The sequence below is a fragment of the Sorex araneus genome, chromosome 5 (assembly GCF_027595985.1).
Source record: "Sorex araneus isolate mSorAra2 chromosome 5, mSorAra2.pri, whole genome shotgun sequence".
In the NCBI taxonomy this organism is placed as follows: Eukaryota; Metazoa; Chordata; class Mammalia; order Eulipotyphla; family Soricidae; genus Sorex; species Sorex araneus.
The window spans coordinates 159,095,391-159,122,654 of record NC_073306.1 but is presented as its reverse complement, the minus strand read 5'-3'; the positions used below and the strand labels follow the sequence as shown (position 1 = coordinate 159,122,654).

The window sequence follows — 27,264 nt, the reverse complement described above, 5'->3', positions numbered from 1 at the left end:
GGACAAACATACACAGAGCACTGCCGTGGGTTGGACGACACGTAGTGGGATGCTGAGTAACAGCCGTGTGTGGAGGGTGAGCCCAGGCCCCGTCAAGTGTACTAGGGAAACAGAATACTCATGTCTTCCTCCCGGCGTTATTAAAAAGATTTTATGAAGGTCGAACCTAGGCACAATGGCAAACGCGGAAGGTATTGTAGTTCCTAGTCTGTGGTGGTTATTGCTGGTATGCGCCAAAGCAAAAGGCAGAACATTTTGAAAAATTGAAAATGAAAGGCTTAAAATATTGACTTTCCATGATGAAATGATGTTGCCATTTCAAACTATGGCCACTTGAACTTTTTCCCACTGAGGATGAAGCCACCCTGCGGCCTTCAGAGCACCATACTTCTCCCTCTCAGTGCAATATCTGCCACTGCTTTTGTCACTCCCATCCAAGTATTCATGCACTCCTGCTGCAGAGGGCCCAGGACCGCTACCAGGTGGTCCCAGCAGCATGGTATCACGGGCGGGAGGAGCCTGGTGGCAGCATCAGCCTGTCTCATAATTCTCCAAACAGTTCAGTTCTGGTTCACACTCTCCTCTTTTGCTCAACCATACACCAATTTTGTGGCTACCTGGGGTTGCACCTTTAGATGGTGATGTGAGAAGCAGCCATTACAATGTGAGCCTGTCCTTGGGTACTTCATTTTCCCATTTCAAACTCCTCCACAGAGTTGTCCTTCTCACACACATGACAGAACTTTATACCCCACTCTATCTGTAGCCATACGTTAATCTTCCTTTGTAGATGGATGATCTGTGTCTCTCAGTTGACATAACATGTAATCCTCTCAGCTGCCCTAATATGTAATCCCTATTTGGTGAGCTACATATTCTTTTATTTATACTAGTCATCCTCTGCCAATTTTATGCCAGACACAATCTGGGACCTGATGATACAGAAGAAAGTAAGACTAGAAGCTCAGAAACATTTTGTTTCCTCCATTTTTCCACCAGAAATTGTGAAATTGACCTCTAGGGACATTCTGCTGTGTGGTAACTATATTCAAAGACAGTGACCCATGGGATAATAAAAGAGCAAACCCAGAGAATAGGCTAGACACCTTTCCTGATACTGCTATTCTGATGAATCAGATCAGAGTTGATTGTAGGCTGATACAACAGTTATCCGTTGTAAAATGTTAATATGCTAGTGGCTCAATCACTGCTGTCTGCACTCTCTGAGTGTTGCCACCCTCCCCTCCACATGGGTTACCATTGTTCCTGCTTTGAAATCCCGTGGTGGCAAGGGTTTGAGAGAGTTGTGGTCCAGGAGCCAAAGGACTGTCATAACAGGGCCCTCTCGGAAATGGTCATATTGGTTTCATTCTCATGTTTGTTGTCATGCTATTTTGGGGTTATAGCACAGTTCAGCTCTTTGGTGTGGGAATCGATCATCAAGAGCTGAATTTTAATTTCTGGACATGTAAAACACCACAGAGTGCCTGAGCCACATTTAGATCCTATTTTTTCTGACTTGAGTAGCTTTGCTCCAGTTATTCTTCATGTTTTTAGCCCCTGCTTTGTGTAGATGGGCAAAACATAATACCCAGAGATCAGGTTGTGTAGGGCTATAGCTAGAATATGTCAGATCAGGCATTTAAAGCAATTAAAACAGTTCTTTTGGTATGGTGAGTTCCTATCAAAGATTTCTAACTGCTATGATGGCCATGAGAACCTTGGGTAAAACTCAGGCTCAAATTTTGTTTGTTTCAGAGGTGAAAGAGCTTTGATGATCCTCTTTCCTAACTGCAGAACAAACAAACAGGAAGCCATAACCCTTGATGGATGTGAAGAGATAAACATATATGAAGTTTTTATCACTAGTTCGACAAAATGATAGCTCCTTCAAAGAATCTGGGTGAAGGATATATGTCTCTGAAAGTGTTTGTGAGAGAGATCCTGCATCCCATAGTTTTTGAATGGGAGATAGAGGGATAAATTACTGAGAATTCCTGCTCCCTGTGCATTGGGGGAAAAGTGGGGAAGAAACTAATTATTATAATGCACTTGCTTTAGTAATAGAGGAAATGACCAATAACCCAAGATCCTGGGCTCCAGGGCCTTATATGGGTCTCAAAAAATTAGTTTATATTTATGTATAAATCTCTCTATATATGTATGTATATGGACTGGAGCGATAGCACAGAGGGTAAGGCATTTGCCTTGCATAGGCTGACCCGGGTTCGATTCCTCCATCCCTCTCCGAGAGCCCAGCAAGCTACCGACAGTATCCTGCCCACAGGTGTATTTGATAGGCCAAAAACAGTAACAACAAGTCTCACAATGGAGATGTTACTGGTGCCCGCTCGAGCAAGTCGATGAACGGGATGACAGTGCATCAGTGCTATACATATACAGATGTTTGTATTAGAGCTTGAACAAAGGCAGGAAAAAAGATATCCCCTGCCCCCCCACAACACACACACACACACACACACACACACACACACACACCTTTTATTTTGAAGTTAGGAGAAGGGAGCAAAAAGTTAGGCTGATTCCAATCAGAGAAGACCCTCCCCTTCCTCCACCCCTTGCTTCCATATGGGAAGAGCTATCTCCAGATCATTGTGGACACTTGAAGTAGAGTGTGGCTAGAATTTTGTTCCAGAAAGTCCCCTGGCATGAGAAAGAGGAGAGTAAGAATGAAGCCATCTAGAATGGAGTAGGAAAGCAGGAACAGATTTAAGTGATGAGAAGTTAAAAGTGATAGCGATGGCTTAGGTGGATCTATCTAGTCCTCCCTCAGCTGATGCCAAGAACATGGCCTGAGGGAAGCAACTGGGTTGGAGGGAAGATCTTACAGTCCATTTTGTGTATACTTTGAATTTCCCTGGACCTAGCAGAATATTCTTGTTGAGTCAGAGGCTGAAAAGAGGGTGGTGTGGACTGGGAGCATAGAATTTTGGGGCATTACTATAGTGCTGATAGTTAAAACCTTGAGTGGCTAACGGGCTGAGAACAGGAATTGGACTTCAACATAGAGAAGATGAATAGTGACAAATGGAATTTAGAAATGCCCACCCCATAGGAAAGATACACAGAAAAAAGCAAATCCAAGAAGGTTCTCTCTCTCTCTCTATATATATATATATACATACATATATAATCACATAATTAATATGGGATTAATAGTATTAATAATATCTCTCATATTTCTTTGGAGACATTTTTGTTTTGAAAAGTTATAGGGACTGCCTGACTATCTTGCCTGAAGATGTCTTATATGTATTATTATTATTTTCATTTTTAGTGCTTTTTTGTAAGTATTAACCACTAAATTTCTTTCTTTTTGCCTGTAGACTAAAACTAAAGTTTAAAGTGGAACATAAAATGATTCACTTATATTCCCTCCCACTTCCCTCCCTCCTACTGAAAACTAGACTCATAAAACCTCTCATTTGGTTCCTGGACTGAGTTTGGTCCATTCTTTTTAACGGAATCCATTCTATTTTCTCTCATCATCCTCTAAATATGTTTCCTTTGCTGTTTTTCACATCCTTTTATGAAATGTTTGTCCTAAATCTCTTTTATTTTGAGTGGCACTTATAAACGAGACTCCAGCACAGAGCAGATGTATTCATTTAATAGTTTGCTTTGATGGTTCCTTTAAGAGGCTTTATAATCTTTATATTTTACCGTTGGGTTTGGAATTTTATGCTCCTTTAACAGGTGTATTACCTTCATTAGATGTTTTCATTTTAAGCTGTTGACTTATAAACACATGGCCTGCAGGGATTGGTGTGCAGAAAATTTATTCACTTTGAGATTTATTCTTCTATTCATTTTATAATTTAGTGCAGAGACATTCAAAGAAACTTGCATTAATTATTAAGGGCAGTTGATTGGTAAAAAAAATGACTCTTGTGATAATCAAAATAATTGTTTTTTCCATTTGATAATGGGTCAGTAAAAGATCACTCACATTGGAAGTTTTAGAAAAGTTAATTAAAAGTGGAATCCTTTCAGGCCAATATTTCATTCTGGGGTTTGCATTTTAGGAGAAAATTGTGCTTGCAAATGTTTTCTGAGGATACTTGAACCCTTTTCTCTTACATCCTTTTATTGTTCAAGTAGTTGATACCTTTCAAACTATATGTTTTGCTAGAAATTGATGTGTTCAGCTCTCATGATCACAAACATACTACTTTGATTTAAAAGAAAAGAGAGAAGGGAAGCCCATTGACCACCTTCTGTTTGGAACAACGTAAAGAAGATGGAGCAGGAAAGTATCATATTTAAAATGGGAGTGTCACTAAAGGGCCGCCATATATGACTTTCCTAGAGCTGTTGATGGTGTAGATTATGGAAAAATTCAATAAATGACTGTGCAGAAGTTGGGTCCCCTTGAGTTTAGTGAAGCACATTTGTTATTGTAGAAGGTAAACTATGCCACAGCCTTGTGCTGTGCTGTTAGTTCTAAGAAAGAAATAGAGGGCTATTCCTGTGCTTTGTGTATTAGAAAGCTGGACACCTGATGTGAACGTTATGAGCAACCCTTCCTTCATAGGGTTCTGAGAGCAGCTGCACATGGATTAGGGGTTTTCACGATAGGGATAGGACCAAACATTTTTCTACCTGGAGCAGAGACTAAGAACTTTAAGACTAGCCTATCTAGTATTCAATCTCTTTTTGCAGTTTTATAAAATGAAATGGATGACCAGGTCAGTCTTCTGTGACAGGATGTCTTCATCACGAAAGGCTCTGATTTAAGATACTTGAATCATCATCGATAGTTTGATATCATTTCTCTCTGTGCCCCTGAGACCAAGACTGAATCAATCCCTTATTTGAATTACTCTTCCTTCCCAGACTCAAAAATACCCTACCCCCACATAAAGAGTGAGTGTATGAGTCAACATTATATGTTGATTTCTTCTTGATCTCTGGGTTGTGATCCTCTCAAGGAAACTTAGGTGGCTTACCCAAGAACTAAATGATTACAAATTAAAAAGTGGTAAGGGGGAGAGTCCTGTTAAGGAAAAGGAGGTGGACACATTATTTCAAAACTGATTTTTTTGTTGCAATATTTTATCTCAAGTGAAAGGAGGGGAATATAGTACTTCTCTCCTATCACAAGAGGTCAAGTTAAAAAATAACTTCTGTACAATTGCAGAGTTTTGGGAGCCTATTTCTAAATATATGCAGATCAGCATGTACTTCCTTTTTATTCTGACAGCTCTCTGATGATCTTCTTTGCTAGCAGTCATTTCCTTCTTTTTCTTCTTTTTTCTGCAACAAAGTGCTTCTTGACCTGCATTTTCCTAACAGCAGTCTGAGAGTCTTGAAAGAGGCAACCATATCTCAATTTCCCTTTTGTTGTTTCCATTGCTAGTATCCGTTGTTATGCACTTATTTCTTTGGTCATTTTATTCACACATTCACGTATTTATTTATTTATTTATTTATTTATTTATTTTTTTTTTGCTTTTTTGGGTCACACCTGGCAATGCACAGGGGTTACTCCTGGCTCTGCACTCAGGAATTACCCCTGGCCATGCTCAGGGGACCATATGGGATGCTGGGATTTGAACCCGGGTCGGCCGCGTGCAAGGCAAACGCCCTACCCGCTGTGCTATCTCTCCAGCCCCCATTCACGTATTTATTAAATGAATGAATCCATGAAAAAAAATAGAGGATTAAGCCACTGAAAAAGTTATGATACAATCAGATCCTGGAGAAGAATTTTTCAAGGAGGTGTTCAAGTATACATCTTGTGTGTCTCATGTTGCCTCCATTTTATAGCATGCAATTAATTTAAGGATCTGGATGTAAGTCCACACCACAGCCAGCCCACCCATCCAGTGTTCCCAGAAATATTTCTCTAACACTAGAAACAACAATAAGCAAACAACAGAAACCACCACAAAAACCTTACTATGCTCGAGGCTCCATTACTTTTAGCAAAATAATCTTATACAGCACCAGAGGAGTTAACAACAGCCCACAAAATGTAAACCAAATGCTCCTGGGGAAAAGTCAAGAACTAGAAAACGCAATAGTTAGCTGATAAAATGTCTGCTTCAGTTCCAGCCAACTTCCTTGAACCTTGCCCCATTGCAGTGCCCCCCAGTTGAAGTGGCAAAGAGGTGTCAGTGATAAATCACCCTGCCATGAAACAGCACAAACTTTAGTAAATTACACATGGAAGCCAGAGTGTGTACAATAATAGTGGTGCCTGGGCAAGCCAGCAGGCCTCCAGTGGGGCTGAATATGTATCCCTCCTTAGCCACGGGATGCCTTCTGTTCATTCATAGTTGGAAAATGAGTGGGGCATTTTTCATCGAAGCATTCCATTGTATCTGTCAGGAGTAAACCAAATAAATACACAGAGAGCTAAAAGGCTAGCAGGAGCTTCCCTCTCAGCCCCAGAAAGTGAGTGCCTTTTCCTAGACAATGGAAGTCAATGCCTGCTTTGGCGCTCATTTTGTTTTCAACATTAAAGAGGACATAATCAGAGGAAAGTGAAATAATGGAACTAATAGTTAATCCTCTTAAAACATGACAGAGTCAAAATAAATGAAGCTTTGCTAGTGTGTGAACACGTTTACTCCTCTGCTCTTTTGGTGAGGAAGTGGGGGAAGGAGTGAGGAAAAACTCCTTGATGGCTATAGAAATTCAGACCACACCTGGATGTGTACCTGCATATCTTGGCAAAGAAGTGGAATTGTCTTAGAGGTGCTACTGTCTTGATGGGATGGGATGCGGAGGGCTCCTAGTCTTCTGCTAGATTCCAAGCTAAGCAATATACTTTGCCGCAGCTGGAATCAATTTATCTTTAAGTGCCAAACACCCAGTCCATGAGGGGTCAGTTTCTCACATGCCCGACATTTGTCCCTTTCAATAAAGAGTCTTTGGTGTTTGTCTTTGAGTAGCAGACTGCGCATTCTATAAAGTCAAAATCCAGATCTGTTTATCCAGATATCCTTACCTGCTCCAGCATGGTTGAGTTATTTCCTTGGCATTATGACTATTGAGTGTGTACTTGTAGAGTGAATGAATGATGATTTTTCACATCAAGGGGTAATGAGTAAGGCTCAGAGAAACCCTAAGCACTCTCTACTATTTCTAGGACTGAGGTTTCAGGATTTTATTTCAGGATCAGCAGGGGCATTTTCTTGAAGTTGGTGCCATCTTTCCTCTGAAACCACAGAATTCTAATACTCCTTTCAGAATTGATCTTCCTTCTGAAAGTTGAGTCCAAACAGTTTCTTGCCACCAATGCATGCCATGTTCATCACTAAAACTTTGCTTGTGTTCAGGAGGCTCTCTACGCCTCTCACAATAAACTCCAGAAGAGTCACCGTCCAGTAAGAGTCCAATAAAAAGACACAAAAAAATTCCACACAAAATGGTCCTATTTGGTTATTTTGCTGACCCTGGCCCCTCCCCCAGCCCCGACGTGCTGATCTTTGATGGCAACTGAGCATTTTCAGCACAGTTCTATTCTTGCCATTGAAATGTCTGAGAAAATGGTGCTCTTCAGGGTGTGCTGGGGGCTCTCCGTGAGGAAGTGTTGCCAGGCACCCTGGAGTCTGCGTGTAGCATAGTGAATGTGTTCACAAAGGGCAGCCAAGTCAAATTGCAAGGCTGGCCTGGCTCAGCCTGAAAATGGGAGACGCCCGCTGGAGAAACAGTTTTGAATTACAAGGTGTTTCACTGATATAAGCTTCTCTCTGCATAGACTTTCTCATTGAAGTCTCCCTTCTCATTCAGTTCAGTTCCTTACATCCTTTCAAATCTCTCTCTCTCTCTCTCTCTCTCTCTCTCTCTCTCTCTCTCTCTCTCTCTCTCTCTCTTTCTCTCCACACACACATACACACACACACACACAGAGTTGGTTATCTAAGGACAAGAGTTGGGTTGTTTACTGTATTTGCAGAGTATAAAGTCTTGAAGACTTTAATTGTAAATGTAATCTGAAGAATCAAGGTCAGCCCCTTTCCCCAGAAGAATGTGACCAGTGGGAGAAAGGAATTATGCCTTTGCCCCATGCTCAAGGCAGTGTACCCTACTTCTTTCCCTTCCAATTGTCCTTTTGGCAGATGCACTCCCACCGCCTTGTTCCGGACTGTGCCCTTCTAGTCCAGGCATTCTTGGTGTGAAACAGCAGGTTGAGTGGAGTGGCTGATACTGGGTTCTGTTAATAACAGGATACCTCTTGCTGGAACTGGTGGGATGGATGCAAGGAGCCACCATTTCTTTTAACTAGGGGCCTCAGTCTGGCCTAGCTTTGACCACTTCAGTAGTAGTAGGGCAAGTAGAAAGAAAGGTTCTAGAAAAGAGTGAAAATATGTGCTCCCACATAACAAAACTCCAGCAAAACTTTTTGAGGTGGAGTGAGGGTTTTGACATTAGTTGGGGTTGGGGGCATGAGGGTAAAGTTGATGTGGGAATAAGAAAAGATGAAGTGCATAATTTTGGTATTCTTCATGGAGAGAGTAATGGTTTCTAAGTTTCGTTCTGGTTTGTCCAAAAGCTACACAAATACATAATCTAGTCACCATGGAGATTGGTACATTTACTTGCTCATGGACTCTTTTTCCCACAATGCATTGCCAAGTTTCTGCACTCAGCAGTTGAATGCTGAAAGTTGGTGCATGCACAAAAAAAAGAAAACTACAGGCCAAATCCCTGATGAACACAGATGCAAAGATTCTCAACAAAATATTAGCAAACAGAATTCAACAACTCGTCAAAAAGATCATACACCACAACAAAGTGGGATTAATACTGGGGATGCAAGGACGGTTTAACATTCAGAAATCAATCAACATAATCCATTAAATCAACAAAAGAAAAGATAAAAATCATAGATGCAGAGAAAGCATTTGACAAGATCCAGCACCCCTTTATGATGAAAACTCTCGCCAAAATGGGTATAGAAGGGACATTCCTAAATATAGTCAAAGCCATCTACCACAAGCCTACGGCAAGCATCATCCTCAATGGGGAAAAACTAAGACCCTTCCCTCTGAGAACAGGGACAAGACAAGGATGCCCACTCTCTCCACTTCTGTTCAATATAGTACTGGAAGTACTTGCAATAGCGATTAGGCAAGAAAAAGATATTAAGGGCATTCAGGTAGGAAAGGAAGAAATCCAGCTCTCACTATTCGCTGATGATATGATATTATACTTAGAAAACCCTAAAACCTCTATCAAGAAACTAGAAACAATAGACTCGTATAGTAAAGTTGCAGGCTATAAAATCAATACCCAAAAGTCCATGGCTTTACTATATGCAAATAATGAGAGAGAAGAAAGCAACATGATAAAAGAAATCCCGTTCACAATTGTGCCTCAAAAAATCAAATACCTCAGATTCAGCTTAACTAAGGAGGTAAAGGACTTGTATAATGAAAACTACAAAAGGCTACTTCAGGAAATAAAAGAAGACACAAGGAAATGGAAAAATATCCCCTGCTCATGGATTGGAAGAATTATTATTGTCAAAATGGCAATTCTCCCCAAAGCATTTTACAAATTCAATGCGATCCCTATAGGGATACCCTTGTCATTCTTCAAAGAAATGGAGCAGGTGCTCCTGAAATTCATATGGAACAATAAGCCCCCACAAATAGCTAAAGCAATTCTTGGAAAAAAGAAAATGGGAGGAATCAACCTCCGCAACTTCCAACTCTACTACAAAGCGGTAGTCATTAAAACAGCTTGGTATTGAAACAAAGGCAGAGCTGCAGACCAATGGAACAGGGTTGAATACACTGACACCCCCCCCCAAATATATGACCATCTAATCTTTGATAAGGGAGCAAGAAATGTGAAGTGGAGCAAGGAAAGCATGTTTAACAAATTGTGCTGGCAAAACTGGACAGCTACATGCAAAAAAAATGGGCTTAGACCTCCACCTATCACCGTGTACAAAAGTCAGATCAAAATGGATTAAAGACCTCAACATCAGACCAGAATCCCTAAGGCACATTGAAGACAAGGTCGGCAAAACCCTCCACGACATTGAAGACACTGGTATCTTCAAAGCTGACACGCCACTGGCCAAGCAAGTGAAAACAGAGATAAATAAATGGGACTATTTCAAACTAAGAAGCTTCTGCACCTCAAGAGAAACAGTGACCAAAGTACAAAGACAATCTACAGAATGGGAAAGGATATTTGTACAGTACCCATCTGATAAAGGGTTGATATCAAGGATATACAATGCACTGGTTGAACTCCACAAGAAGAAAACTGCCAACCTGATCAAAAAATGGGGTTATGAAATGAACAGAAACTTTCCCAAAGAAGAAATCCGAATGGCTGAGAGGCACATGAGAAAATGTTCAGCATCACTAATCACCAGGGAGATGCAGATCAAAACAACCATGAGATATTATCTCACACCACAGAGACTGGCCCACATCCCAAAAAACAAAAACAACTGCCGTTGGCGTGGATGTGGGGAGAAAGGGACTCTTCTTCACTGCTGGTGGGAATGCCGACTGTTCAGCCCTTTTGGAAAACAATATGGACAATTCTCAAAAAATTAGAAATTGAGCTTCCATTTGACCCAGCAATACCACTGCTGGGAATATATCCTGGAGAGGAAAAAAGGTATAGTAGAGTTGGCATCTGCATTTCTATGTTCATTGCAGCACTGTTTACAATAGCCAGAATCTGGAAAAAACCAGAGTGCCCCAAAACAGATGACTGGTTAAAGAAACTCTTGTACATATACACAATGGAATACTATGTAGCTGTCAGAAAACATGAAGTCATGAAATTTGCATACAAATGGATCAACATGGAAAGTATCGTGTTGAGTGAAATGAGTCAGAAAGAAAGAGACAGACATAGAAAGATTGCACTCATATGTGGAATATAATATAACTGAGAAGTACAAGTTGGCAGTGATGCAATTTCTGGCAGATATTTCTCTGGACTTAGTTACTAAAATACAGAAACCCAAAGCCGTGAGGCCGCTAAGTGTGGTCACTCGACCTCATACCTCTTCATTCTCAGCAATGGAAAACAAATTATCAAATGCTTCCTTTTCAGCAGGTCTGACTTTAGGGGGGAGACACTCCAAACAATAATAGTGAGTTTTGTTGAAATATTGAATGTAATCAAAGTGAAAGTAAAGTGAAATTTATCAGTTACACAGGTGGGGGGGGCTACAGGTGGGGGGGGCTAGGGGTGTGGGGGGACTGGGTGGAGCTATACTGTGATTCTTGGTGGTGGAATATGTGCACTGGTGAAGGGATGAGTGTTCGAGCATTGTATAATTGAGACTTAAACCTGAAAACTTTGTAACTTTCCACATGGTGACTCAATAAAAAAATTAAAAAAACAAAAAGTTGGTGCATGGAAGACTTGACTATGGTATAAGCAAATTATTGTACTTCACTTCCTTACCTACCATTTAACTTTCAATGCTTTAGTTACCTGTAGGCAACTGCAGTTCAAAAATATCATGTATAATAAGATCCTTTGAGAGCCAGGAATAGTAAGGGAGATCACATCAGCGTAGCATTTTATTACTACATATTTGTATCTTGTCATCATTGTCCTATTTTGTATTTGGTTATTGTTAATACATACTGTGCCTAATACACAAATCAAACTTTATTATATGTGTGTTTGAATGAGAAAAACAAAATGTAGTATATTGTACGCTACAATATTCACTGAAAGTTTGGGGACAAGTCCTTGAGAATAAATTGGGGCTTATAGTCCTATTACGAAGATAACATAGATATTAGTCTGAGGAAGTTTGTTTTTTGGTTTTTTAAATTTTGTTTTCATTTGTTTTGCTTTTTTGGGCCACACCCAGCTGTATTATGGGATTAGTTCTGGCTCTGGACTCAGGGATCATTCCTAGATAGTTTTTCTTGGGGTGGTTGGGGAACTATATAGTGTTCAGGAATCAAACCCAGGTCAGCCACATGAAAGGCAAGTGCCCAATCTTCTGTACTATCATTTTGGCCCTCATTTGTATGTCTTTAAAATTTGCATATGGATTAAATTTGCAGAGGCTTCTTTCTAGGCAAGAGGCGATGGACCAGTCAGCTTGTCCCCTGCCCCTGAAAAGTCCAGCCTCACCACGAAAACTCCTCCAAGAGTGATCTGAACACTCCCATTATGTTTATGATGCTCCTTTGAACATTTTATGTTTTGAAATCAATAGACGCTTTTCAACAGATTGTGATGAGATTTCTTTTTGCTCACCACTCTGCTTGCTGAGTTAAAAATTAGAGTTTCTGAACTTATTTCATTTGCATTTGATCCTGTGTGGACATCAAGGGTCTAACAGAGCAAGTCAGACTTTTAATATTTTACTCTTTTCTTAGCCTCTCACCCACCACTGCTGCTGCTGCTTCTCAGTCCCATTGTCTGGTTGAATATGTTGGCTTCTGTTATAGCCTCTTAGCGGGGCTGTTTTACTAGCAAAAGCCTTACAGTGCTGGTTCCATTCTTCCCATCTCACCCAAGTTTCAGCTACTTTTTCTTTGTCCTCAATTTCTCACTCTCTCTCTCTGTATGTATTCTGCTAAGCTACTTTTTCAATGTATGGAAAAGGCAGAACATTCTGTCAATAACAATATTTTATCTGGGACTCCTGACCAATTAGTGTTAGAGCCATCACTCAAATTCTATTTTCTATTAGTAAGAAGGTAGAGTTATTTTTAAAAAGAGCTAAAGCAAGAGGAGAGAATCACCATTCATTTGCTGAGAGTTTAGAATAGAGAGTGAGTGAAAGCTGAGTTACCTCTCAAGAGGATTCACAATTCACTTCTTTAAAAACAAAGCTTGTTTTATTAGATGAAAGATATTTCAAGCAGCAAAAGTCCTCCTTGAAGAAAAATATCCTCAAAGATGTATAAAATCCCTTTATTCTAGCTTCATCTCACACCTTAGAGATTTTTTGTTTAGAGATAGGTAAACTGAGACCCCAAAAATGGTTGCATAAAATCCTCAAAAATCATGTGTATACTAAGCGGAGAGCTAGTATATGAATCCCAGCTTTGTCGGGACACGAGAGTGATTCTTGCTCCATGCACAGATGCAAAGTATTTGCTAAGTCCATCTCTAGCTTAGCAGTCTGCTTAATATTGCAGATTGCTAAGAAGAAAGAGGATAAAAATTTGCTTCCCTGAAGCTTTATGATTTTATTTTTCTAGATAAAATATCCGGTTGAAGATGTGAGAGATATTTCATTAAATAAAAACTATCTAAATGGAGAAACTGGAGAAGGTAAAGCTTGACATGAAATCATGTGCGCGAGACACAGTGTGGAGGATTCAGCACCCTGTTGTCATAGTTTATAAAATGGATGAGTCTTCAAGTCCCGAAAGAACAAAGAGAGGGAGTGAGTTACTCAAAGACACAAGAGAGGACAAAGGGGCAGGGGCAGCTTGTCTAAATGGAATGGGAATAAAAGAATACTGAACACACCGCAGTGGGTAGGGCGTTTGCCTTGCACGCTGCCAACCCAGGTTCGATTCCCCCGCCCCCTCTCTCAGAGAGCCCAACAGGCTACCACGAGTATCTCAACTGCATGGCAGAGCCTGACAAGCTACCCGCGGTGTATTCGATATGCCAAAAACAGTAACAACAAGTCTCACAATGGAGATATTACTGGTGCTCGTTCAAGCAAATCGATGAGCAATGGGATAACAGTGATACAGTGATACAGTGATACAGTGAACACTTGCTTCACTCTTGATTTGGGATAGACATTATTCAATGATTGAAAAACTGTCCCCAGAATTCATACATGAATCTTTAAAAAAAAAAAATAACCCCCAACCCCCATGATACCCTGCTAGCCACTATGAAATAGTGAATGGCTAGGAGACCATAAAACTTACTTAGTAGCTTCCATATTGGGATAAAAAGTTCTTTCTGGATATCATAAGTTTCTATTTTGATATTAAGAACTAAACACATGTATATTTATATATATAAATAACAAATGTCACAATAGAGTCATTACTAGTGCCCGCTTGAGCAAATCAAAGAACAATGAGATGACAGTGCTACAGCGCTAACTCTAATAGTCATGAATACTTGTCATAATGACACATATTGGTATAAAAATATTTATTGAAAATTAATTGAAATTTTTGAGTTTTGTCATTTTTAATCATTCATTTAACACTTACTATATACAGTGTTTGATATATATCACGCATGCAGCAAATATTTGTTGAAAGAATGAAACAAAGAAATTAATTATAACCTTCAGGAGGTGAAAGGTCACTTTTACAGGCTGAACCCATCTGACTCATGCTGGGACACGAGCCAGGAAGTAGTATATCTATAGTCTATCTCAATGCACAAATCACTTTCTTCTGTAAAATTGATATAAGCAAAGTCCTCTGTTCCCTGTCTTACATATTTTCTCTGAGTCACAACATTTACCAATGGGGGGAATTTATTATAGACCAAAAATACCAATTCTAAGTGACTTATTTTTAGGTTTGGGGATGTTCTACTCAACTCCCTTGTGCCACAAATAATATGGTAGGTTTAGTTTTCAGAGATTCATTTTAGCTCTTAAATGAGATTATGAAAAATATATGCTCAGGGTCTCAACTGTTCCTCCTCAAGTAAATAATACAATCGAGCATCTATACCTTTGTGACAATCTGTCAGGCAAAGAGGCTATACTGGAGCAGGCGTCCTGGTTTCTAGTTACAAGGATTAAAATATAAGAAGGGCCAATGATGTCAGTGAGTGTAGCTGCAAAATCTGCCCCTTATGATATGTATACCTTCCATGCCGGTAACTCGGTGAGTACTCTTAGATATCACCCTTTTCATTATATTCTCGACATGGGGTTAGCAAATACATTTCATCTATCCTGCCTGTTCCAATTGCTTCATAATGGAGTTCATTGTCAAAAGAGATTCTAGGGCTATGGGCAGATTCTGGAAAGGACAGAAAGCGGTGAGTAATGGCAATCTAGGAGCAAAAGAGAATGAGTGAGGTGGGATGTGACAGGAAAAAGGACACAATCTTTGCACTGATAAATAGACTCTTGGGAATACTCTTCAACACCTTTCCCTGGTTCTGATTTAATAGTTCTTATGTTTTTTGGTTTGGTTTTTTTTTCTGCTCATATATTAAGGTATGCTTTTTATTATTTTTTAATTTTTTAAAAAATATTTTAATTATTATTTTATATTATTTTTATTTGCCAGAAGAGTCTGGCAAGCTCCTGTGGCATATTTGATATGACAAATATATTAACAAATAACAGGTCTTATTCCCCTGATCCTGAAATCTAGAGCCTCCAGTCGTTGGGAAAAATGAGTAAGGAGAGGCTGCTAAAATCTCAGGGCTCGGACAAATGGAGACATTCCTGGTGCCTGCTCGAGTAAATCGATGAACAATAGGATGACAGTGATACAGTTATACAGATATAATGCCATGCTTCTTAAATAATAGTGTGAATACAATTAAACTTACACATCATTTCCGAGGTTAAAGAAATAGTGAAAGAGGAACTTTCAAAAGCTTAATGGTAATGTCTAAATATTTTTAAAATAATGGTGATACTAGCTAACGTTTGTGTATTACTTTGTAGTTTGCAGAGCACTTTCACAAATTGGAAACGACCTAACTGACTGTGAATGGAATATTGGCTAAATAAATCAGGCCACTTTCATACAATGGAGTACTAGGCAGCTATTATATAGAGTGATATAGATCTTTATTTGCTGATATGCAATAACACCCATAAGTTTTTTTTTTAAAGCACATTTTTGGAGCAGTGCTTTATATATAACACTGTTTTAAAATGATATTTTCCCAAACACACATATCTCAAACACATTTATGTGGCATTAAAAAACAAATACGAAAGATTGTATAAGAAAATACTAATAGTGGTTGTCACTGGTTACTGGGCTCTAAAGGACTTTTACTTTCTTTTTATCTTTTTGTGTTTTCTGAAAAAAGTTGATGAACACATGCTACTTTCATTAAAAAAAAAGTCACCCACTTTAAAACCTAAGCCCAGTGGCACAAAGTGATATCACATGATATTTATAATTATACTGATGCTAAACAAACTAGTGTTATCTGTGTATTACATGAGGTGAGGCGTGAGTTCAAGTAAACTGCCAGTAGTTTTATAATAAGTCAGATAACCCTCAGATTGATCTACATCTGTTGGTTCATGTAGTAATTCTCTCTCGGTAATTCTTGGACAAAGGTCCTAGAATTATGTAAATTTTACAGATCAAGAAACTGAGGCACAGACTAAAAAGAGCTGGAATAATAGCACAGCAGGTAGGGCATTTGCTTTGCATGAGGCCGACCTGAATTCCATTCCCAGCATCCTATATGGTCCCCTGAACACCACCAGGGGTAATTCCTGAGTGCAGAGCCAGGAGTCACCCTTGTGCATCACCAGGTCTGACCCAAAAAGCAAAAAAGAAAGAAAGAAAGAAAGAAAGAAAGAAAGAAAGAAAGAAAGAAAGAAAGAAAGAAAGAAAGAAAGAAAGAAAGAAAGAAAGAAAGAAAGAAAGAAAGAAAGAAAGAAAGAAAGAAAGAGTGAGAGGGGAGAGAGGGAGAGAGGGAGGGAGGGAGGACGGGAGGAAGAAAGAAGGAAGGAAGGAAGGAAGGAAGGAAGGAAGGAAGGAAGGAAGGAAGGAAGGAAGGAAGGAAGGAAGGGAGGGAGGGAGGGAGGGAGGGAGGGAGGAAAGAAGGCAAGGAAGGAAGGAAGAAAGGAAGGAAGGAAGGAAGGAAGGAAGGAAGGAAGGAAGGAAGGAAGGAAGGAAGGAAAGGAGGAAGGGAGGAAGGGAGGAAGGGAGGAAGGGAGGAAGGGAGGAAGGGAGGAAGGGAGGAAGGAAGGAAGGGAGGGAGGAAGGAAGGAAGGAAGGAAGGGAGGGAGGAAGGAAGGAAGGAAGGAAGGAAGGAAGGAAGGAAGGAAGGAAGGAAGGAAGGAAGGAAGGAAGGAAGGAAGGAAGGAAGGAAGGAAGGAAGGAAGGAAGGAAGAAAGAGGCACAGAGGGCCCAAGTAAATCTTCAAAGGTCACACATCCTGTAAGTGATAGACAGGATTTAAAATAGAATTCTGGAGTCAGATTTTTTGACTCCAGAATTCTATTGCTTAACAATTATGCTAAAGTCCCCTGCATTGTGAGAAGACAGAGGGCAGAAGAAGGAGGCCTTTATAGTTGGACTGGGCTCTTCCAGTTTAAATTTTATTTTGTTGGTATACCTTTGTATATACCTTTTATTTTATGCTTGCAATGGACTGTCAGGATATTAATTCCTCAAATATTCATGACGAAATTCTTTTTGAAATTCAGTATAGAAAACAAATCACTATTGAGTATATGACTTCACATATATATATACATGCCATATAGATGATAAATATGTGTATGCACATATATGTGTGAGTATGATGCATATTACATATCTGTGTATATATAGTATATTATATATGTGTATATATAGTGCACCATATACCCGTAGTAGAAGGGGCTAAAATTGGTCTTAAGTGAATAAAGAAAACCGATAAATATAAATGTAATGAGAAAAAAATTAGAGAAGAAACAGGGCTATTATGGTTGGGCAGTGGGTTTGGTACAATCAAACTAAAAAAAGGTCAGGGAAGTCCCAATTCCTTTTGTTGGATAAAGAATATTTATATAAATACAACATATTTTTTAAAATTTCTGTTTGAACAGTCAAGAAACTTAGAGCTAAACTCAAAACTCATTTACAATAAAAACAGAGCATTCCATGTATGTGCTAGCATTTACTTTGTTTACTTGCACCTTTTAACCTGATTATATCTGGTTTTCGTTTTCTTATTTTGGGTCCAACTTTGTATGGGATCCAGAGTCCCATTTTTAGGAATAGATATGATGTAATCCTTAAACATCAAATTAAAAAAAAAAAACAGACAAAAAACTGTGTCAATGGAAGTAAAAAAAAAAAAAAAGAAGTGAAACGCCCTTTTTTTTCAGACCAAAGGAAACTCTCTCCTTTATAAGTGTATTGACTGATGAGTAATTTCATCTCTAATTTGATTAGGAATATTTCATTTTCCGTTATAGTTGTCTTAAAGCACACTCTTCTCTGCTTCTGTTTCCATCTTCTCTCCTCCCCTCCTCTTTCTTCTTCCCTGGATTCCTGTCTCTCTTTACTTCAGCCTTTTCTCTACTTCTCCATTCCTTTTCTTGTCCGTCCTGTCTTCACTTCTTTGCTCCCCTCCCTTCCCCTCCTTTCCTTTCCAGCTTTCCAAGAACAAATAGATCGGTTTTTCCTCAATAAACTTGGCCTTTCTTCTTTCAAATACAAAAAATAAAAATAAAATCTTTACTCGTGTTGCTTCAATATCTTTTTTGGGACCATGGATTTTTCTAAGACCGCAGCCATGCTTAGGATCACACATGTTGGTCAGCATTGCAGCTTTCTCATTAAAACGAGATATTTACAAATTGATGGCAAATGTAAGCTAATTATCAATAATGTGGATTTATATCCACATCTTCCGTTGCTGCACTCGATTTTTTTTTTTTGCATCAGTATCTTGAGAAACTGCTTTGTGGCAGCTTTAGTGCCTGCCAGGTCATTGGAAGCCTGAATGTTGACTGCATTCCCAGGCAGCTGTGCTAACTCAGGCCATGTCAACCTGAAATTAATGTGTGCAGCTCTCAATCAAAAAAGGTGAGCTTTGTTTTTAAATAAACTTTTGAGGATCTATTGTGTATGCCAATAATATTTCTCTTTAGTTATTTTTTATGTATAGGGATGGGAAAACACTCATTTTATGATTATTAAAATAATAATCTCATTAAAACCTCATTCTTAACTTTTGAATAAGTTCTAGAGATGGCATACTTATGCTTATGACAAAGTCTTTACAAGATTATAGGAATCATAGAGCCAGAAATTTGAGTAGTTTGGTGTATGACTGTCTCTGCTAGATTATGTATGTGTTAATTGAAAAGTTCTGTAATAATGAGTATTTTACTTATTTATTGCTTTTTTTTTTTTTAGATCACACCTGGCAATGCACAGGGGTTACTCCTGGCTCATGCAGTCAGGAATTACTCCTGGCGGTGCTCAGGGAACCATGTGGGATGCTGGGAATCAAACCTGGGTTGGTCGCGTGCAAGGCAAACGCCCTACCTGCTGTGCTATCATTCCAGCCCTATAATGAGCATTTTGGATAATAAATGATCAATAATGCTTTGAAGAAAAAACTTAAATATTTTCTTCTGCATGGTTGTTTTATAAGAATGATAATGGAAAATACATGTTATATTCCCTAGTGTTAAAAAGAGAATTGGCTGGGGCTTGAGCAATAACACAGCGGATAGGGCGTTTGCCTTGCACGTGGCCAACCCGGATTCGATTCCCAGAATCCCATATGGTCCCCTGAGCACCGCCAGAAGTAATTCCTGAGTGCAGAGCCCGGACTAACCCCTGTGCATCACCGGGTGTGACCCAAAAAGAGAAAAAGAGAGGGAGAGAGAGAGAGAGAGAATTGGCTGGGGAAGGAGGGATATTGCAATGAGCAGGGCACTTGCCTTGTACCTTGCCAGCTGAGTTCAATCCCCAGCATCCCATATGTTTTCTTACAACCTAGACAAATTGCCACATTAACACTCAGATCTATTTTCTCTTGCAATCTTTATAGAATCCACATAGCATCCTCTAAGTGGCCACAGTGAGTGAAATAGTGATAAATAAGTAATTAAATTACAAAATGAATGCTTCTTAGAAGCTACAGTATGTACTATATAAGTTTACAGATAAAGTTTATATTCATAAATCAAAATTTCTCCCATCCATGGTGGGTATTTTCAATACTTTCCCAGTGAGAAAGTTATTGATTCCTTATAGTTCAACATAGTTTCTTGGTTCCTGATAGTTTCATAGTTTCTTGTCATGGTCATCATCTTAGTTTATCGATAGTTAACAGCATATACTGTCAATTTGGTAAACCACTATGAAAATTATCAGATAACTATCAGAACTTGGTGGTTAGAATCATATCTATACTCAAATTTTATGCCATGTCTATCAGGTCTATCAGCTTAAAATTTCAGGTCATGCCAAAAACTATATGAACTGGTATTAAAATTGTTTGAATCCATGTTTCTGTCTCAATATCCCTAAATCCTTGTAAGCATGTTTGATTTACTTGTAGATTCCATTCTCCCTAATAGAGTGAAGCCTCTGAGAGACTAGAAACATGGTTTTCTTCAACTGTGTCACTTAGCACCTTACACAGTTTTAATTAATGAGATGAAAACTTTGTAAAATGGTAGAGAGATACTGCTTAGTGGGCATGAACTCTTGACCAGGCTTCCCAAATTCAGGTCCAACTTCATCACACATTAGACGCAGAGTTTGTACAAGTTACATAATAATCTGAGTCCTTCTCTCCATCTGGAAAACAGAGATAACAATTCTTTTTTCTCATAAAATTAAATGTATAAAGTACCTGAGATAGTAGCAGATTTACAGCGAGCAATCTAAAATTATATTTTAGTGACCTTTTTTCCATTTTAAATTACTCTTGATTTTTATGTATCTGGCCTTCTAATGACTTCCTAGTGTTTTGTGGGTTAGACACCAATTTTCAATAAGATCACGTAAACAGCTGTTGCCTACAACTTGGTGGAGAGCCAATTCTCTGTTCTCCACCTTTCATATTTCTTTGTATTTCCCAGAGCAGCTAACACTGCACCTTTCATGATTCATCATTTGTCACCAGGAATTTTTATTTTCTCATCCCCTTAGTATTGGGGAGAACTAACATTTACCAGATATCCTCCAGATGCCCAGCTAGGTGTATGATCTTTCCTACCGTAAGGGAGAACAGTGGTATCATAGCTTTCAAAGAGGCCCAGGGAGATTAAGTTTCCTGACCATTTCAGAGTGGTAAGAGGTGTCATGAAAGGTTTTGCTCCATGGTCAGTTATAATTCAAAGGAAATTAATTCTGTATCCTTCCTTATCATTCCTCCTTCTATCTCTTTCCCTGCTGGACTCCCAGCATGCACCCACCCCTCCCCCAACCAATCAATTGTTACATTTATCCCATGCACTCCTTGGAGACAAATATGTTCCTTGCAACATTTTGTCAAAAATTTCACTAAAGAACTCATAAATGGATGGCAGGTCCTGGCAAACCAGGGTAACAAGAAAGCGGTAACCAACACTTTTCCCTGGAAAGACTGATATATTTAAAATAACCATTTAAATATGTATGAAGACAAAGATTAGGACTCACCAGTACTTCTGTTTAGATGCTTCCTGTAGAAATTAGTCTAGGTTTATGTCAGTTACATTTGGGACTGAGGCCTCAAAGATCTCCATCAGGTCCCTCCGATATTCTCATTCTAGGCTAGCTCCCAAGTTCATTAGGTCTATTTCAGGCCCTTCACTGGTCTCCAGCTCTTCTCCCTTAATATATTTACTATGTGTTCATGAGTGGGCATCATGGTTGATTGTGAGTCTGACCGTCTGCTCATTCTTACACCGTGAGAATTTTAATGGAAGAAAGTTATTAACGTGTACACGAGTTAAGCACCTGGCATGTTCTGAATCATCTTTTGAAAAGTAGTAGATTCTTGTTGAGTTACTGATTCATAACAATTGGCCATTTCCCTTTCTATCTTAAGATCTACATATTTGAGAAATATACATTCCCAGAAATACGGCTGTGAATCTAGGAGGAGTCTCTTTGCCAGGGCATCATGAAGATGAAATACACTCTTGACCCAACAAAGAGTCAGAAACATCGAAAATAGGAAGGACTTTTAGGTTTAATTTTAATTTGGGGACCCAACTTTACCTTTACAAGGTAATAATACTGAAAGGTTAGTCTGTACTAGGCAGAATTCATGTAGAGGAGAAGGAAGTCCACTCTACACCACTTGACAGGTCTAAAGTTACTTTCTGAGACTATAAATAACAACTGTAGACATGAATTGAAGAGCTGGAATCTTGGTGGATAATTTTCTAAGCAGGGTGGTGTTTTCTTTCTTGTCCCTTATTTCTTTTTCAAGTGGTGATAATTCTTGAAAATATTTAGAAGAACTGTGTGCTCTGAGAATACTTTCCCTTTCTTTTATGTCACCAGTTTAATTTATCTTACATATTTAAACTCTAGGCATTTATAGAACAGCTTCATAATGAATATATTCACAGAAAGAGTCAGTGCATATGATAAACCAAATATTCAGGTTTAATTTTTTGGTGGCAATTACTGCATTTCACCTATTTTTGAGCTTTTAATTTTTTATTTCTCATATTTTGTTCTTTATAATTTGGCCTTGATTTCCCTAAAGAGAGCCCATCCATTGGAAAATGTAGACATGGCCTCTCACTAATTCTCTTTTAAAAAGGTACATTTAATATCAATTTTCTCTGTCTCTTTCCTCATATATTTGCCCAGTCCTGCAATGACTAAGCATTGGCAGTAAATCCAGATATCTGTTTTAATTCATTTCAGGGTTTTCTTGATTTTTCTTTCATACAAATTTTTGCTTTTCAGAATGCCTGTATTACTGATGCCATTGAGAATCCCTTTATCTCCCAAGCATTCATCCTTCCTTGTCCCCCCGCCACCCCTGAGTGTGGGATTGGCACTCACTGCAAGGGGAGTGGGTACCCTATTTCTGATATACATACATTTTCTCCAGTCAGAAGTCTGAGTGTCCACTTAGGAGAGGAGGGGAGGGAAGATAAATAATTGGTGCTATCCAAGGACAGTAGATACAAAGGCCAGGGGGATTGCCCCATAGCTGGAAGCCTGCTTCATGAGCAGAGGGGAGAAGGCAGATGGAACAGAGAAGGAATCACTAAGAAAATGATGGCTGGAGGAACCAGTTGGGATGGGAGATGTGTGCCGAAAGTAGATAATGGACTAAACATGATGACTTCTCAGTGTCTGTGTTGCAAGCCATAATGCCCAAAAGTAGAGATTATGGGGAATATTGTCTGCCATGGAGGCAGGGGGAGGGTGGAGGGTTGGATAGAGAGACTATACAAGGGATATTGGTGGTAGGAAATGTGCACTGGTCGAAGGATGGGTGTTTGATCATTGTGTGATTGTAACCCAAACATGAAAGCTTGCAACTATCTCATGGTGATTCAATTAAATAAATAAATAAATAAACAATAAATAAATAAATAAATAAATAAATAAATAAATAAATAAATGGTGCTGATTATCAGGAAGAAGATGGACTTTATTGTAGATTGTCCATGTCATTTGGGGTCCTCTCTCTGCCCCACCCACTCCCTCTCCACTGAGTTTGTGAAGTAGTTCTTAGCTGCATTTTCTCAATGAATAAATGGACTTGGGGGATCCTCTCCTGAGAGTGTGGAGGTCGAATGCTTTCAAATGGCTTCCTATTCTTGTCCAAGTTTCTCCAGTGCTCTGCTCATCCCTAAAGTAGTCTGCATTCAGCTTCCGACTGTGTTCCAAAGTGCTTGTTCCTAGTGACACAATTCAAACGTCCACAGAAGGGTCTGGAATATGAACAAGACATACTGCTCCTTCAGCAAATGCTCTTTTTTAAAAAAAAAAAAAGACTTCAGACCAGATCTCAAAATAGTATTAATCAGAAGTATCTGACGTTAATTCCTACTCAAGTATAATCAGTTTGGTTTGATTTTTTTTTTCCTTTTTTGAAAGTAGTCAAGATAGTGGCCCTAAGATCTCAGAATTGGGGCCTGGAAAAATAGCACCACAGGTAAGGGTCCTTGCATTGCATGGGGCAGACCCAGGTTTGATCCCTAGAACCCTATAGGGATCCTGAGCCTGCCAGGAGTGATTCCTGAACAGAGCCCAGGAGACAGCTCTGAGTACTGCTGGGTGTGACTCAAAAACGAATGAAAGAAAAGAATTTCAGAATTGATCATTATATGCCCATTTCCTTAAATGAAGTTGGCTATCCCTGTCTTTGTTCTAGATTCATAAGATATAAGGGGATGGAAGGAGGCAAACTACTCTGGTTTTGGTTATGGGAACCCACACCAATGCATGTTGGATCTCCAACCCACCAGGTTACACGGGTTTTTTGAATCTTTCTTAAAATTGTATCAAGGCCAAGTTGCTAAATTTTCAAAATTCTAGAAGATCTACACTCTCCCTTACCCTCAGCTTTTTATAAAAAATGAATTCACCGGCGTTTGTGTAATTTATAATTCCTAGATTAAGAGATTAGAGAACCTAGAATCAGCTTCCCTTTCTGAAGATTTAAAACATAATGAGACTTTAAGAGTCATGATTCATGTCTATTCCTCTTATTTGACTACGCTTCTAAACAAAGGCTATAAATTGCATATTGAGAATTGATCTAATTGGTGATGTTAAGAGTCCAGGGCAAAGTCTGCTGAGTTGTTTTAGACTTCACAAATCATATCTACTTCATGGTACAAACTTGCATGGGCATGCATTTATGGCATCAAAAATATCTTTGTAATAAAGCTTGCCACGTGCTCTTAAGATATGTCCTAATCTGGCCTTTGTTTGCAATTGCTAATTTCAAAAGGAGTCTCATTTGGTTAAGGGAGAAGGGTGGCATTAGAAGCATAAAAACACCTTTACTGGGAGTGGTCACCAGTGATCTGACTCAGCTACCCTAGATTAATGTTTAAGAGGGACCCACAAAGACAGGCCCACCATTTCAAAAACTGAAATGTCAGATCCCATTCATAGACATCTTCCATATGACTTCTCTTGGTGAGAGCTCAGCCTTTGTTATGATTATGTTCCTGTCTAGTCCTGGCTTTCTTAAATTCCCTGGTGGCTTTAACATGAGGTGTGTGTGTGTGTGTGTGTGTGTGTGTGTGTGTGTGTGTGTAGAATTTTCACCTTCCTTATGAGTATGGATCTATGGTTCTTTTATAATTTGTTGTTGATGAGGGCTTGAAATGGGCCCCTGGGCCCCTAGATGTCCAAGTCATGTGATTATTGGGCACATACACACACACACACACACACACACACACACACACCACAATGACATTTTTTCTGCATTGCCTGCTATCAAAAGTCACAGATTTAAAATCAGACAAGACTGATTTCAAATTGCAGGTCTTCTTCACACCAGATTTTATCTTGAGGAAAGTTACTTCAGTTAGCTCTAAGTTTTAGCAAGTTTATCCTCAGAATCCACATAATGATAGCATGGATTCTTATCACCTATGTAAGAATTAAGTGAGATAATGCACTTAACTACTCAACAGTGCTTGCCACATAGAAAATATTCACCCCATGCTGTATATCACTTCTTTGTTGCTATTGTTGTTATTCTCACTTAAGCAATATGAACTCTGAACTTTAGAGTAGTGAAGAAGACCCGTTCTTTGAAAGGTAAAGGAGAATGGGAGGGAACATGAGTACTTTGCTTCATTTTCCCTTTTCCAGACTTGTTTATTACAGTTGTGTGTTGCCATGGAAACTTGGGGGATTAGGATGGCATTATTGAGTTAAACATTCAATGAACCCTCCAGGAAAGCATGTATGTATGCATGCCATAAACAGTTTTTAAATGAATGGGTTATGGGGGGGGGGGAGTGTGATGAAGGGAGGTCTTAAGATGCTTCCTACCTTCTCTAAGAGAATTGTGACCGAAAGTTGGATACTGTGATCATTGCCCTGAGTTTGCCCCTTTGAGGGCCATTTTATAAAGTTGCCTGTAGTTACAGTCAGAATTTCAAAATGGGAAGCTGCTCTTTACGTATCAGTCAGTGTGGCGTTCCAAAATAGATTCTGAAGTCGAAAAGAACTCCGAGTGTTTTCTGAGAAGGGTTGACCTCCTTTCATGCCACTTACTGTGAATTAAAGCTGCAAGGGAGAACTAGTTTGGGCATGTGGTACAGAACTTAGAGCCACTGCTGCCAGGGAACAAGATTTGTGTTTCTAAGGAGATACAACAAAAAGGAGAATGCTTTAAGAGCTAGTGGCTGTCAGAGTGTAAAAGTATCTATGTTCAGAAAGAGAAATAGAAGTTGAATTAAGTAATTTTATACACACATCGCAGGATGCCCTTCTGCTAGTAATTCTTAAATGCAAAAGCAAATAGTTGTGGCCACAAAAGGCTTAGTACATCTCAGCTGATTTTGTTTCTCCGACTCAAACTGGCTGCGTTTGGTTTTGACTTGCTCTATGCATGTGACTTGAAGATGGTCTGACTCTGGTCTGTCATTTTGTTGGTTTGTGTTAGTAACAGGGGACAGAGGGTGACATATTCCAGCTGAGGTTTTGGCAAACATTTGACGACCTATTTCAAATAAATGAAAGGAGGCACACCCTAATTCTATCAACTCGGGCCCCCAAAGAGAAGCTTCTCCCAGTGTCTCTAATGCCAGTTCCAGACATTGTGAAGTGAAGCATGAAAGAATGCTCTGATTGAGTTTGTGGGATAAAGTATCGGCACCAGAGAGGAATCCGAGGGAGACAGCACCAAGGAAAGACTACAGTCCAGTTATATTTACTTAGTGCCTCTGCAATCGGGTTTTATTTTCCATAGTTGGAAAGGGAACCACCTGTCTCGAGTGCTGATGTCAGAGCTCCCTGGAGACACGGGGCTGTTGGAAAGCACATGATACTGTATATATTTGCTCTCATGGCCATATCTGGCCAAATTTGGGTTTCAGATTTGCATCCTATTGTGGTGTTCATTGAGTAGCGACTCCCAGGTGCTCCCCCATGTCACTATGCCCTTGTGAACTAAAACGCAGTATGGCTAAGTGCCTGTTGTGAGCGTTCTTTTGACTTGTCGTGTAGGTCCCTTCCACTGCAGTAAAATGACTCACACTCCTTTCCAGTTTATCATCTATGAATTCCATTTTGAAAGTGAATATCAAGAGGTATCAGTGCTGGGCTTGGAAGCTAGTCATCCTGCTGGCTCTGTGCTTTGATTTTATTTCTTATGATTTAAAGGTTTCAGGTGTAGGCCGTTAGAGACAAAAACAAGAAGATGAACTCGGGTGTCCTTTTCCTCTTTTTCTTTTTCTTTTTTTTTTTTTTGCTGGTAGCATGTCTGTCGGTGTAAAAAATATTTCTGGAAGGGGAATTAAAGGCCTAATGACTAATTTGGAAGACAGTATATTAGGACCATGAATTTCAAGGGACCTATAACTTTATTCCTTTTTTTTTTTAAAGGTTTTCAAAAAGTTTGATAACCCACTGCTCTAGTTCTTAGTTTCTGGGGGATAATTAGGCCTTTTAAACCCAATTTCTTATGGAACTACAAGGGGCACAGCACTGT

General features: G+C 39.3%; 1 protein-coding gene across 3 annotated transcripts in view; it reads left to right on the top strand.

The window, feature by feature from the left end:
• PPARGC1A (PPARG coactivator 1 alpha) overlaps positions 1 to 27,264 on the top strand; it is a 713,065-nt gene that overhangs the window by 562,328 nt on the left and 123,473 nt on the right. The window lies entirely within an intron of this gene.